Raw genomic sequence first — 12,692 nt, forward strand, 5'->3', positions numbered from 1 at the left:
TAGCTCATGATTTTTTCCCTTTAAAGAAGCTGAAGTTAAGAGCCCACACTGATTTTCTTAGCTGTACTAATTAAACTCAATCTTTTAAAGTTCTGTTTAGATAATAATAGATGATAGCAGAGGTAGAGACTGCCACTTTTTCACTGGAGAATATTAAACAATTCCCCTGTGCCCTCCTAGATTCTGTCAGCATTGTAATTTGGTCATTTCCCTTTATTATCAGGTAATTAGGGTGTTGGGGGTGTCAAGGGAAAGGAGAAGATACAGAAAGTATGCTTTTTTAAGTCAATATGTTGATGTCACATTTTGTATTTTCACCTCTTTCTTCATCAGATAGCACTATATGAGTTAACTTGTACGTCTTGAAGATTAGGCATGATGATAAGTCTGTTCACCCTCAGCAGACAAAGAATTTTAGATGCAAAAAGGATGGTGGGATGTGAGACAGAACTCTGTGACTGACAGTATCCTTTTGCTGCTCACATTCTCAGCCCCATATATACACGTATATATATACCCTATGTATTACATTGCTGGAGTCCCACAACTTTTAATGGATCAGATAACAGCAGATGCTGAGAGAGTTCTCTGCAACAGGCTAGCAAGTTGTGACTTTGTTCCCTAAAATGAAAATCCTGGCCCTTTTAACCATATATTGTTTGTGACATAAGGTGACAAATGAAAAAATTGCTTGAACCCTGCTTAAAGTTAAAGTTAAATGTAAGGGAAACGAATACAAGTTTCTGATATTTGGTACTTTTTTTTGTTAAGATGACCTATTTGTTGACCTCTGAAAATGACTACTGAAAATAAGCTTCAGGAAGTTTCATTTTCTCTGTTTTTTATCAGAAAATTCTAGGTAAAGGTTAGAAACTTAACTTTAAAAAGTGTAATCAGCTCATTTGCCACTCAATGTAACTCTCTAGTCTGTATTTTTTAACCTTATCGTGTCAATCAGTAATATATACTTTTGCCAATTGCAGGGAATATTGTTTTGTCAGTGTAATGTTGAATTCATAAAAACTTTAAAATACCATAATAAAATTGACACTCATTCAGACTGCTTATAGAACAGATGTACACACTGAGACCTGGGGCTTCAGTAAGTTCATCACATGAAATGTCAACCTCCATAAAATCCATCTACATGAAATTGCATTCTCTAAGTGGAAAGATGTTGTTACTCATTACAGCTACCATTCCTGATTAAAAGCTCTGAAGTACATTGCCAATAGCACTCTAATCTCAGTATTGACTGCCCTCCCACAGGATCTAGATATTGAAGCTGATATCTTACATTGAGTTAATCTACTTTCATCATTTTTTCCTTATGGACAACTAGAATCCCTGCTATGCTATTCTGATTATTGCTTGATTTTTTTTATTTATTTCTGATTATTGCTTGATTTTCCTTGTCTTGTAACTAGGTAAAGAGCAGGATAAGAGCAACTCAGGCAGGGACTGCACAACTTCAAAACGTAAATATAGAGTAAGAGCACCATATGCTCTTGAATAACCATAATGTGAGTACCATCACTGTGATCCCAGAAAGGAATAACCAAGTTAAATTCTAGGTCACAAAAGTACCTGGTTTCTCCTTTGATCCTTATCCAATACAAAATGATTTCTTTCTGTTACTAAACAAACAAACATTTAAAAACAAAACAAAACACAAAAGCACCAGCCAACCCAACCCCAAACTGTCATTTCAAATTGTTACTAAACTTGAAAGTGGTTACCAGTCTTTGCAAGGTCTTCCTTCAAAAAATGACTGTTCACTTATTCTACCAACTAAGACAGATCAAGGAAAGTGTTTTATAATAATAATAATAATAATAATAATAATAAAGTTAAAATCAAATAAAAGAACTTAAGCTTTTATGAGGCTCTTTTGCATGTAAAAGCCTTAAGGAAAAAGCTATTTCTGCTCAGATGAATTATTTGTCTAGTCTTCTGAACAAATTCTTTATTGTTACTGATCTTTCCTTACTGAGCAGTTTTACTTAGGCAAATATAAATCATAGTACTACCGTATGTACAGGTCCCTTTTTCACCTTGGAATTGTTTTCCCTGCAACTTCTCTGGACTCCTGACTTGATCTGTCAAGTTGGTGGATGTCATAAATCCTGATCAAAAGATCAAATTTTGAATATGTGTACATTGACTATGTAGTACATATGCAGTGAGTCTGGCAGATATATTAAATAAGATATCTGGAAGATATCTTATATCAAATGCATACATGCTGCACTGTTGAACTACCTACTCTGCAAAGCTGACGTCTGTCGCGTGATGTTGCTACTGAATGTGTATAGACCAGTTGAACATAATATGAATAACACATACAGCTGACTCCCTATATAGGCACTGCATCATGAAGATCCTCATATTTCTTTGCAGGATTCCCTGACTGACAATGTGAAGGACACTAGTAAATCTGAAAGGATTTCACAGGTGTCAGTATGGAAAAAGACTTAGAAGAGTATCAGTACTATTGTCTCTGTGATCCCGGTATAACCGCTCAACAAGATCTTTGATGATTTATGCTTGAATTAGACATTGTTTATTAAAAATTTGGTTCTCCTTAAAGGCCAAAGTCTTTGTACAAAAAGGTCTGACCCAAGTTCTGACCAAAAGCAATACAAAAATATTTCAGAAGGAATCCTCCTGAAAGGTTTTCACTAATACCAGTTTGAGTTACCTGCCTCATATTTCCTATATATCAAATTGTGTTAGTTTGTGTTATAACAGGAAGAATGCTAGAATTCTATTAGCTTCTATAAAACTTTGGCCATGATTCTGTAGAGTGTATTACTTAAAACCATAGGCCTCTAATTAGTACAATATTGAGCCGATGTACTTAATTTCAACATTACAAGAAAAGACACCTTTTAAAGAAGTGGTATAACTTGTATCTCATGAGCTTTGCTGCTTTGGAGTTCTTATATGTATGTAGTGACTAGGTCAAAATTGTATTTCCATAATCCATTCAGAAAACATTCCAAACTTAGGGCTTAATTAAGTTCTATTAGGCAGTTCCATACTGATGGAAATTGAAGAAATCCATGCACAATTTTTCATTGGCTGTTTTAAACCACAGGTATAAAGCACTCTATTTTCATGTTGCCTTTCTGTGCTTTCTCGTCCTTGTGTAGCAACGACCACGTTCAGCTGAGAATTCTGTATATGCCTCTCAGTCAGAAGTTCCATTTTTTTCCTTTCAGTTCCCTAGACAACTGTCAAAGTCTAAATACAATCCATTAATCTTGTGCTGTACAAGTTTTATTCTTTCATATTTTGTATTGATTAGTTTCTGGGGCTTAGTAATGCTAGGAAAATAAGTGTTCCAACTGCATGGTTCTTAGTGATTTAGTTAATTTTCCAAGTTTAGATTGATATTTCTTCTGAGGTTCACGAGCAATGTTTTGTGTTGCAAATGCACTTTCATAAGTTTCTCTAGAAAATTTTAGTAAAGACTATTACAAACAGAGCTTTTTTTTTTTTTTTTTTTTAGAAAGCAAAAGTGATTGTGATGTATTTAGATATTGCTAATTGAGGTTTTATTGTGAATTCTTTAAAACTGCAACAGTGGATTGTGGTGAATGTTGAAGTGCTTCACTTCTCAGCATATTTCAATTTTAATTTTAGTACAAAAAAGATTGGGAATTAGTTGGATATAGGGTATGGGGAACAGGCAACAAATTATTCTGAATCAGGACCATTAGTTTTGTGGATAACTGTTTCTTGTCAATCTAAAATTGGGTTAACTTTTTTTTTAATCACTTAATGCTTCAAATATTCATATAGTTACCAAGGATTTTTACTCATTGTCTTGCATTTGTCACTAACTAGATTTCACTTAGCAGAAACCATCATTGGCAGATTGTCCTAAAATAATCTTGATAGGAGTGTCTAATTTTGAATAACCCCATTTATCTTCTAAATTACATTTCAGAGGAATCAACACATTTTGCCACAGGACAATATGACAACAATATGCAACTATCTTTTCCAGCTCATCATTACATTGAAAGGGAGCTGAAGTGCATGAGCATATAGTTTGAAATATTTTTTTTTAATATTATATCTCACAATTTGAAGGATATTCCAACCAGTCTTAAAAGAAATGCTGATGCCATATAGGCAGAAGAGTTCAGGAAATAGTCCCACAGCTAGGAAAGAATATATGTAGAGTTTGTCCATCAGCAGTCACCTCTGATTATGCCTGAGATTTTACCTGTGATTCATTCTTGGATGTTGAAGCAGGATAATCTGCTCCAAATAAAAACAATTTTGGTCAACATCATATCAACCAAAATAATTCTCTATAGCCACCTACAGCTACAGTAAAAATGTATAATTTAGATCTGCATATGCAAGTTTATAGCCTTGTGTTGAGATCCAAAGACGTTAGATTAAAATGCTACAAAATGCTAAAGCAAAATATTAAGAAAGCATAGTAATTTTTTTCAGTGCGTTACAAATACCTGCCTTATGCAGAAGATGCTTACAACTATATGAGATGATATATGAATTGATATTTTGTAATGAAATTACTCTGACATGGCCTAGGCCTATTAGAAATTCAGGACAAAGGGCTCAGAGTTCTGCCAGCCTCATTTCTTCAATTTTTGCTGTGACTACCAGCAATGCTACCACTGTGACATAGAGTATCAGTAGGTATGTCCTGGTTCCAGTTAGGACAGAGTTAATGTTCCCTCATAGTAGCTGGTAGGGTGCTATGTTTTGGATTAGGATGAGAAGAGCGCTGATAACATGCTGATGTTTTAATTGTTGCAGAGCAGTGTTTACACCAGGCCAAGGACTTTTCGGCTTCTCGCTCTGTCCTGCCAGCGAGCAGGCTGGGGGTGCAGCAGGAGCTGGGAGGGGACAGACCCAGGACAGCTGACCCAAACTGGCCAAAGGGGTATTCCATACCATCTGACGTCATGCTAAACAATATATAGGGGTGGCTGGCCGGGGTGGGGGGCCGGCTGCTCGGGAATAGGCTGGGCATCGGTCAGCGGGTGGTGAGCAATTGCATTGTGCATCACTTGTTTTCTTACACATTATTATTGTTAATACTATTACCATTATCACTATTATTATTATTATTGTTATTATTATTTTCCTGTCTTAATAAACTGTCTTTATCTCAACTCACAGGCTTCACTTTCCCGTTTCTCTCCCCCCATCCCAGAGAGGGAGGGGGGAGGGTGAGCGAACGGCTGTGTGGTGTTTAGCTGCCAGCCGGGTTAAACCACAACAAGGTACAAAGCTGTATTTCTCATCCACTGGACATACAGCCAATACAAACATATGTGAAATATAATAAATAGGGAGATGAAGGCTAGACCATGGAGTTACATGTGAAAAACTGTTCTCTATGACTGCCTTTTGCTCTAATTGAAAATAAGGATTTATTGAAATTACCTGCATTTCTAGTGTTATTAAAATTGTTCATGTTTAATATGAATGCCTCCACTTTTTGCACACTAGCAAATATTTTAACAACTGACTAGAAGTTAAGCTCCTGCTTTTGAAAATTAGTGTCATATACTTAGCATTAGTGATTATTCTTTCGTTTGGAAGCTACAGTATCTCCTTCATGTTATTTTAAAGCCTGCAAGCAACAGCACTTAACCTTTTTAGTTGTTGTTATTTGCCCTGTATCTGACCATGAGATTAGATTTCAGCACAATGCTACTTCAGAGGCAGAATCTAGATGCACCCAATAGGCAAGGGGATGGGGAATTCCGCTATGTACCTCCAGGGAAAGCTGCATTCAGTAGAAAATTTGCATTGGTGGATAAGTATCATTGGTGGCAGTCTCAGAGTCAAGATCCCCTGAGGGTAGTAGTGGAGATACAGCTTTCAGATGTCTTCAGTGGAGCCTCTTCAGTAGTGACTCACCACAGCAAGATGTGCTGAATCAGTGCCTTACTCAAAATGACCAGGGCACTAAAGAGTTTGCTGTGAGCAATCTTCTGAATGACTTTTATGTTATATTGTTAAACAAACAGAAGCTACAATTGTGGTACCACTTACATCTTTTGGAAAATGTCATTCTAGATTAATAGTAACTAGTACTAGGCAAATTCTAGATTAGTATTTTGAACATATTTTCTGTAGGAGTTCTTGGAGATCTGTCTTTGCAAGAGAAGCAGTGGTCTAGTAGAAAGCTTTCACTTTCTGTTTTCCCAAGTTCTGTGTTCTCTTTGAGCAGATCTGTGTCTACACAAATTTTCTTTATCTAAAGACTTTACAATGGCTGCTCATTCTCACTGTATTTGGAGAAAAGTAATATATGGTCTGCTTTGGCAGATGCAAAGACCTAAAGGAGAGGGATGTCTTCTTTCTTTTCTTCTCTAGGAATAAGAAACAAAATAATGACAACAGAAAAAAAGTAAGGAAAGAGCCAAAAATAAATATAGTTCAAATGAGAATAAATGTCTCAAAGACATCTCATCTCAATCTCAATGGCTGAAGACCAAAGTTTGCAAGATGTAAGTAGACTATTTAAATTTAATGAACTATATACTCAGATTATTAAAGCTTTAAAGCCTGAGAAAACCACAGCTAACCTGTGGTCAGCACTTGTAATGACGCAATCTGAAGACTGAAGAATCTGGAGATGAAACTGTCCTTTGTATTTCTTGGGGTGGAAGAAAAATTTTGTTGCGCACACACACACACACACACAACACTTACACAAACACTCTCTAAGATAAATAGCTTGCAGGACTATCCACGTTTTCCTCCAAATTTAGATTGAATGTACTTTTTATTCCTGGTTAAAGACAGTAAATCCAGTGGGGAGTAATGATAATCTTTGCAGTTTCCTGAGCAACAGATAAGAACTGTGCCTGTAAGTTTGGGCACAGTTATCATGTATCTACCAAAGAAAGCACTAATTGTTATAAGCGAGAAATCATATAGTAATCTCAAAATATATTTTTTTTCCCTTTCGGTTTAAACATGTAAAAGAATAAATGGAATTTTAAAAATTCACACCACTTAAAGGATATTTTGAAGTGTATTTTAGGCCTGTGTTAAGTTTTGTACATTAGTCCATGTTCTATGCTGCTTTTCCCACGTATCTTTGTTCTTAGGTTGAAAGAAATTTGTATATATATAATGCAACATATAAACTTATTTTCATCTACTGCAGCTCATTTTGAGAAGCTCTGGACACAAGAATAAAGAATAATAGAGCCCTGAAGAAACTTCAGTCTTGAAGAAGCTTCAGCTCCTGAGGAGGAACTTTTTAAAAAAAAAATCTATTTTCTGCTAGAAATGCAGCTTTTATGTTTTCATGATAGCAGAAGATCCAGTTGCTAAATTCTGACCTGGAATTTCTTAGAAAAATAAAGGTAAGACTATGCTTTCTTCTCAGCCAGACGTTGTGTTTCTCTTCATATGATGCCCATTTAATATGGCGCTTTATATCTTCTCTAAAATATCAGCTGGAAAATGAATTGAACTTCTTTAATAATGTCTACCTGTAGAAATTTGTGTGTTATGTTTACTGTAGTTATTTCCATTAGAAATTAAGGATTTTTAACATTGGAAATTATTTGCAAAAAAGTAAGTATGGTATTCCAGTTAGGCTGATGGGTTAAGAAAGAGACCCCTCCTCTTCCTCTTAAGTTGAATAAGGTTATTTGTCCTTCAGATTTCTTCTCAAATACTTTAGGCACGTGATCTCTTTTCACACCTTCTCAGGCGCAACTTATAGTGTTAAAGAAAATATAAGGCAGGCCTACATTTAAAAAATTCCTGGAGGTTTTGGCCCATTTTTATAAATAAATAGGTCAAAACATTTATTTTTGGGGTTCTACAACTTACAGGTACATATCTGTGGAATCCATGTTCATTTCTCTACAAAACCTACTTATTTTTGTTTACTCCAGCTTACCAGATACGGCATACATTGGCATGGATGTAAGAATCATAAGTTACTATTTGCAGTCCTAGGTAGGAGGAAACAAGATAGATGAACAAAGGAATTCAAAAGTGACTGTTGCAGTGAGGCAGAAGGCAGAAAGAAAAGAGATGAGTGTGTGACACCAGTGGGCACAAAGAAAATAAGAATAACCATAATGATGTCTCCTGCTGAGAGAGCAGTGTCCAAAGATATCCCAAAGAGCAGCTTCTGAATTTTTCAGATAGGTCTGAGGTTGCTTTCCAGTCTCTGATCAAATCAGTTTTGAGCGTTTGCCCATCTGCCAAATCTTTTGTTGTTCAGACTGAACTTCATAAATTGTATTCTGCCCAGAATTCCACTCTTTTTTTTTGAGGTTGGGATTCTTCAAATGTAGTTAACATGCTTTCACATCTTCTGTAAGACCACATTATTCGTTAGCATCTCCTTTATTTACTGTTCTTTAGTAAGATTTCAGTCAATGTGACCAACCAATCCACATTCAGCCAATTACCACTACCCTGTTGTAAATAATTTTCAAAGTAAGGTTTTATTATACAAATATTATTTCTGCTATATTCCTTTATTAGTTGATTTTGTATTCTCATAAAAAGTATTTTTTGTATCCCATTATTTATTACCACTATTAATTTTATTAATAAATACTTGATGGTGACTTCATTATTTTTATTTTTATAGTTGTGAAACACTAATGCCTACAGGCTACTGAGGCTGACTGTACAAATCCATACAAAAATTATAGTCATTGCTACAGGTAAATTATAGTCTAAGGAAAATGACAAAATAGATGGGTGATAAAAGTTGGGAAGAATGGAAGAAGGGAAAACAAATGTAGTCAGTTAGGAACTACAAACACAAATTATTGTAGTTTAAATCAGTAGATTACCATTTAAAGAAGAGGCAGGTTGAGAGCAGGTACTAAATGCTGGAGGCTGTTTTCGGCTTTCGGGAAGTCACTCCTTACCTTGAAAATACCTGCTTCTGTCGAACCAACATTCACGGATTCCTGGGGCTCCTTGTCTTAGGATCCACAGGTAGTTTTGTGTGGATGTCTTTTTACATATCTGAATTAACTCTGAATTGCATTGCATGAATGCATTGCACTTTGAATTACAGCAGTAACATTTTGGGTGTGTTTTTTTTTTGTTTGTTTGTTTTTTGGTGGTGGTGGTGGTGTGTGGTTTTTTTTTGTTTGTTTTGTTATGTTTTGAGAGAGAGAGAGAGATCTATTTCTTACTCAAATATTTTTAAAACAGTACTTCAAAATGGTAAAAAATAGTTCAAAGATGCCAGGAAAAAACAAGGTAAATGTTAATTACGGAAAGCTGATAATCTATAACTGTAAAAAAAATACTTTGAAGCTTTTCATCAGATAAGGGGATAGGTTTTTCTCTGTGAAATTATCCTCTGTGTACAGATGTCATGAGGAATTTCAGTAAGAGTATTTCTTACTACATAATCTTTGCACCAAACTAATATTTACCTATCCCTTTGTCTTTTGTTTTTATGGTAAATTGCATGCAATTATTACCCAATTTGGAATTTGATTGGAACATAATAACTGAAAGATAACTTATCTTCACTTCCTGAAAAGTAATGCCTGAATTTTGCAAAACAACTTTCCAAATAGTAAGAGAGGGAGTTATTATGACTCATTCCTTTAGACTCTGCCTGCATATAGTCCCCCTGTACTCCATTACTTGTTAGGACAGCAGTACTTAGAGTTGAGGTAATTTTCTGATGACATCAGCATACTTCTACACCTTTAAAGCAGCAGAAAATAATCTCTAGCTGATGCTGAAGTGATGCCACTCACCCTGTTGTTTATGTTTCTTCTACAGTGGGAGCCCCATCTTTTTTATTTGGACTAATGTTTTTACTGGCCTAATGCGAGACAACTAGTCTTATGAATGCTTGTGATTTAGAGCAAATTTTTTTAACGCATGTTTTAGCATCTGAGAGGCTACTGTTCTGCTTGACACATAGGAAGATATTGTTCCTAAATTACAGCCTCTCGAATTAAAGATTAGAATAAGAAAATTATGATATACAGCCATTTTACAGATTCCATTCACTAGTCTTGCACTTATGCATATGTATATATGTTTGTGTGCTAGTGTTTCAATTTTAATGGAATGAAAGTCTCATAGTCAGCTTTTCCAAGGTTAAAAAAAAAAAAGGCAGGAAAATAATTCTAATGCCAGTGTTCTAAATGAAAAAAGCAGCCCAAAAGACATTGCAAGATTTTCTATTTTTACACTTGAGAAATTTTGAAGAGCGTATGTGGATTTTTTCATGCAAAATGCAAATAACCTGTTAGATAACCTAGTGATTTTAATAAATAATCATACTATCCACCTAATTCTTACAGTGACACTTTCAATTTTACCACTTGCCTGATTTAAGACATCATAAATATATGGCCTTCAGGCCACTTCCTTTGCCTTTTTCAGAGACACAAAAATTAATTTGACATCGTTAGCAGAGATATTTCACTTACTTTCTAAGTCATTTTCTGTGTAAATGGTGAGAAGATAATTATATTCAAAAATAAAATTTAACAAGTTATCCATGGGCATAATATAATTAACTGAAAAATGCATAAAATTATGAAAGTCTGTGGGTAACTTGTCTTACTTAGTCTTTGTAGTTAAAGGAAGGCACTGAAGGAAAACTAGAAAGGGATTTGTGGAATGAAATGTTCAGACACAATTAAATGGATTTATTTGACATAAGGGTGTTTTTAATAATAACCTGGAGCTCATTTTTTTTATACCAAATCTATTGAATCATAGGCTTGTACATATACAGGATCTAGGCCCAACTTGTATTTCAAATACTTGAAATTCATTTTGCTGAGCAGTGCCAGGTACTGAGGGGCCCTGAGAGAGCTGAGGTTTCAGTGCAGTGTTGTATTAACTTTCTAAACTGCTCAGATCTTACACGTATTTTTGTGACTATTCCTTAAAGATACCTTTTTAATGAAAGCTATTCTGAAATGATTAGCTAGGCAGAAATCTTTCCTTGTCTGAATTCTGGCCAGTATCATTCCTGTCTTGGCAGTTTAGTCACAGGATATAAGCAATTACAGAATCACTGAAGGAAGAAGAGAGAATCTGTCAACGGTTTGTAGCTCAAGGACTGCTAAGAGCTTGCTCAGGGCTCCATGCAGGGAACAGAATTACTTTTGTTTCATTGTTTTGTTAAACTATGTCATGTACAGAAACAGTAATCAAATACATATTTGTGTATTCTACTAAGCAATGTTATCTAAATCAGATATTTGGCATAAATATTGGGCATATTTAGTAGAGGAAGAAACTTCTTGTGTAATAGAAGCAGCCAGGAGAGATGTCAGTAGTACAGATGTCCACACTAGTCAGTAATAGTGGCAGGACTCAAATAATGTTTCCACCTTGTCAAGAAAACTATTTAAAGCATGTTTTATAATAGTCTGACAAATACGGTGAAACCCCAAGTCTGCCAATATTACTTTCCCCAGTCATGTGTTGACCACTTTGTGGACATCTGGCAATACAGATACATGCATTTCTAGTGAAGTCACTCAAAAAGGAAATCATTATTTCCTAAGATCATTACTATAGCACTTCGTGGGAGATTGTGTGTCTGTTTGCAATTTGTACAAACTGCTCCAGACAGGCAAGGAACTTTAGGCAGAAGATCACTGAATGAATGCAAATGAATACAATATTACATCTCAAATCCAGACACGGCAACTCCAGCACATAGGTGTTGTGGTAATGAGGTAATGAGGTTCATGAAGTAATGTAGGGAAGGTTGAATGGTTTTGTGTACAGAAAACACAATTAAAACAATTCATTTCAGGCACTGAAACTCACTAACTCTAGAAAAACAATAGTTTTCATAATTTTTAAAATATATTAAAAAGATTAGTTTTATATATTATTTATATGCCTCATACTCTTGCAAAGTAGACACCAAATAAGGCTATCATGTCCTGCTTGGTGGCACTGCTTCTTAGCTCCTTAACCAGATCTGCCTTCTGCCATTCCTCCCTCCATCCATTCTAACCTCACCATTGTGCTGTGTGCTGCATCAGTTTGAGCAACAGGTCCCACTGTAGAATGACTTGGAAGAATGTTACTTTCAGCTGATGTGCTGCATGGCTTATGCACATGCATAAGGAAACCTGTGTTACAGTAGAGAGTTTGGTGAAGATAGAAGGAAAAAGCAGCAGAAACTACATCAGCTGGCACCGGCACTGAAGTCATTCATAGGGAACCACGATCTTAGATTTCCAGTTAGTTTTAGTCTGAAATAATATTATGATCCTTGCCTCACAAGAAATCAGGACAACATTAATTTCCCACATGGCCTTGATTGCACATCTTCTTTCATTTTACCTAAAAGACTTGAGGTTTTGATTCACATCTCACAGACAATCACAGTAAGTGGAGCCTAACCTGCTTTGGTATCTAAAATTAACTTTCAGCACAATAAACTACCAGTAAGAACAAATTATGTTTGTTCCTCGCATAATTCAGGTGCTGGAATTTAAACAACAGTAACCATACAAAAACTTCGCTTTGGTTTAATTAAATTATTTAAGTTTGTAAAGTTAGATTACTGATACTTGAAAAAAATATGAGAAGATAAATTTAACTAGAAAAATACCAGTTCATAAATCTTATATTTCTACTTCATAGTATACTTTATAGTATATACTTCATAGTATACTATATTATATGAAGTATAAAATATACTT

General features: G+C 35.1%; 1 protein-coding gene across 2 annotated transcripts in view; it reads left to right on the forward strand.

Annotated features, from left to right (window-relative positions):
- LOC308198553 (sodium channel protein type 2 subunit alpha-like) overlaps nt 1-12,692 on the forward strand; it is a 72,940-nt gene that overhangs the window by 2,121 nt on the left and 58,127 nt on the right. For both annotated transcript variants that reach the window (XM_080601150.1, XM_080601149.1), the window contains exons 2-3: nt 6,373-6,506; nt 7,172-7,373. The gene's annotated coding sequence lies outside the window, so the exon portion shown is untranslated. The remainder of the gene's footprint in view (nt 1-6,372; nt 6,507-7,171; nt 7,374-12,692) is intronic.

The sequence above is a fragment of the Anser brachyrhynchus genome, assembly GCF_964034855.1.
Source record: "Anser brachyrhynchus genome assembly, chromosome: 7".
Classification (NCBI taxonomy): Eukaryota; Metazoa; Chordata; class Aves; order Anseriformes; family Anatidae; genus Anser; species Anser brachyrhynchus.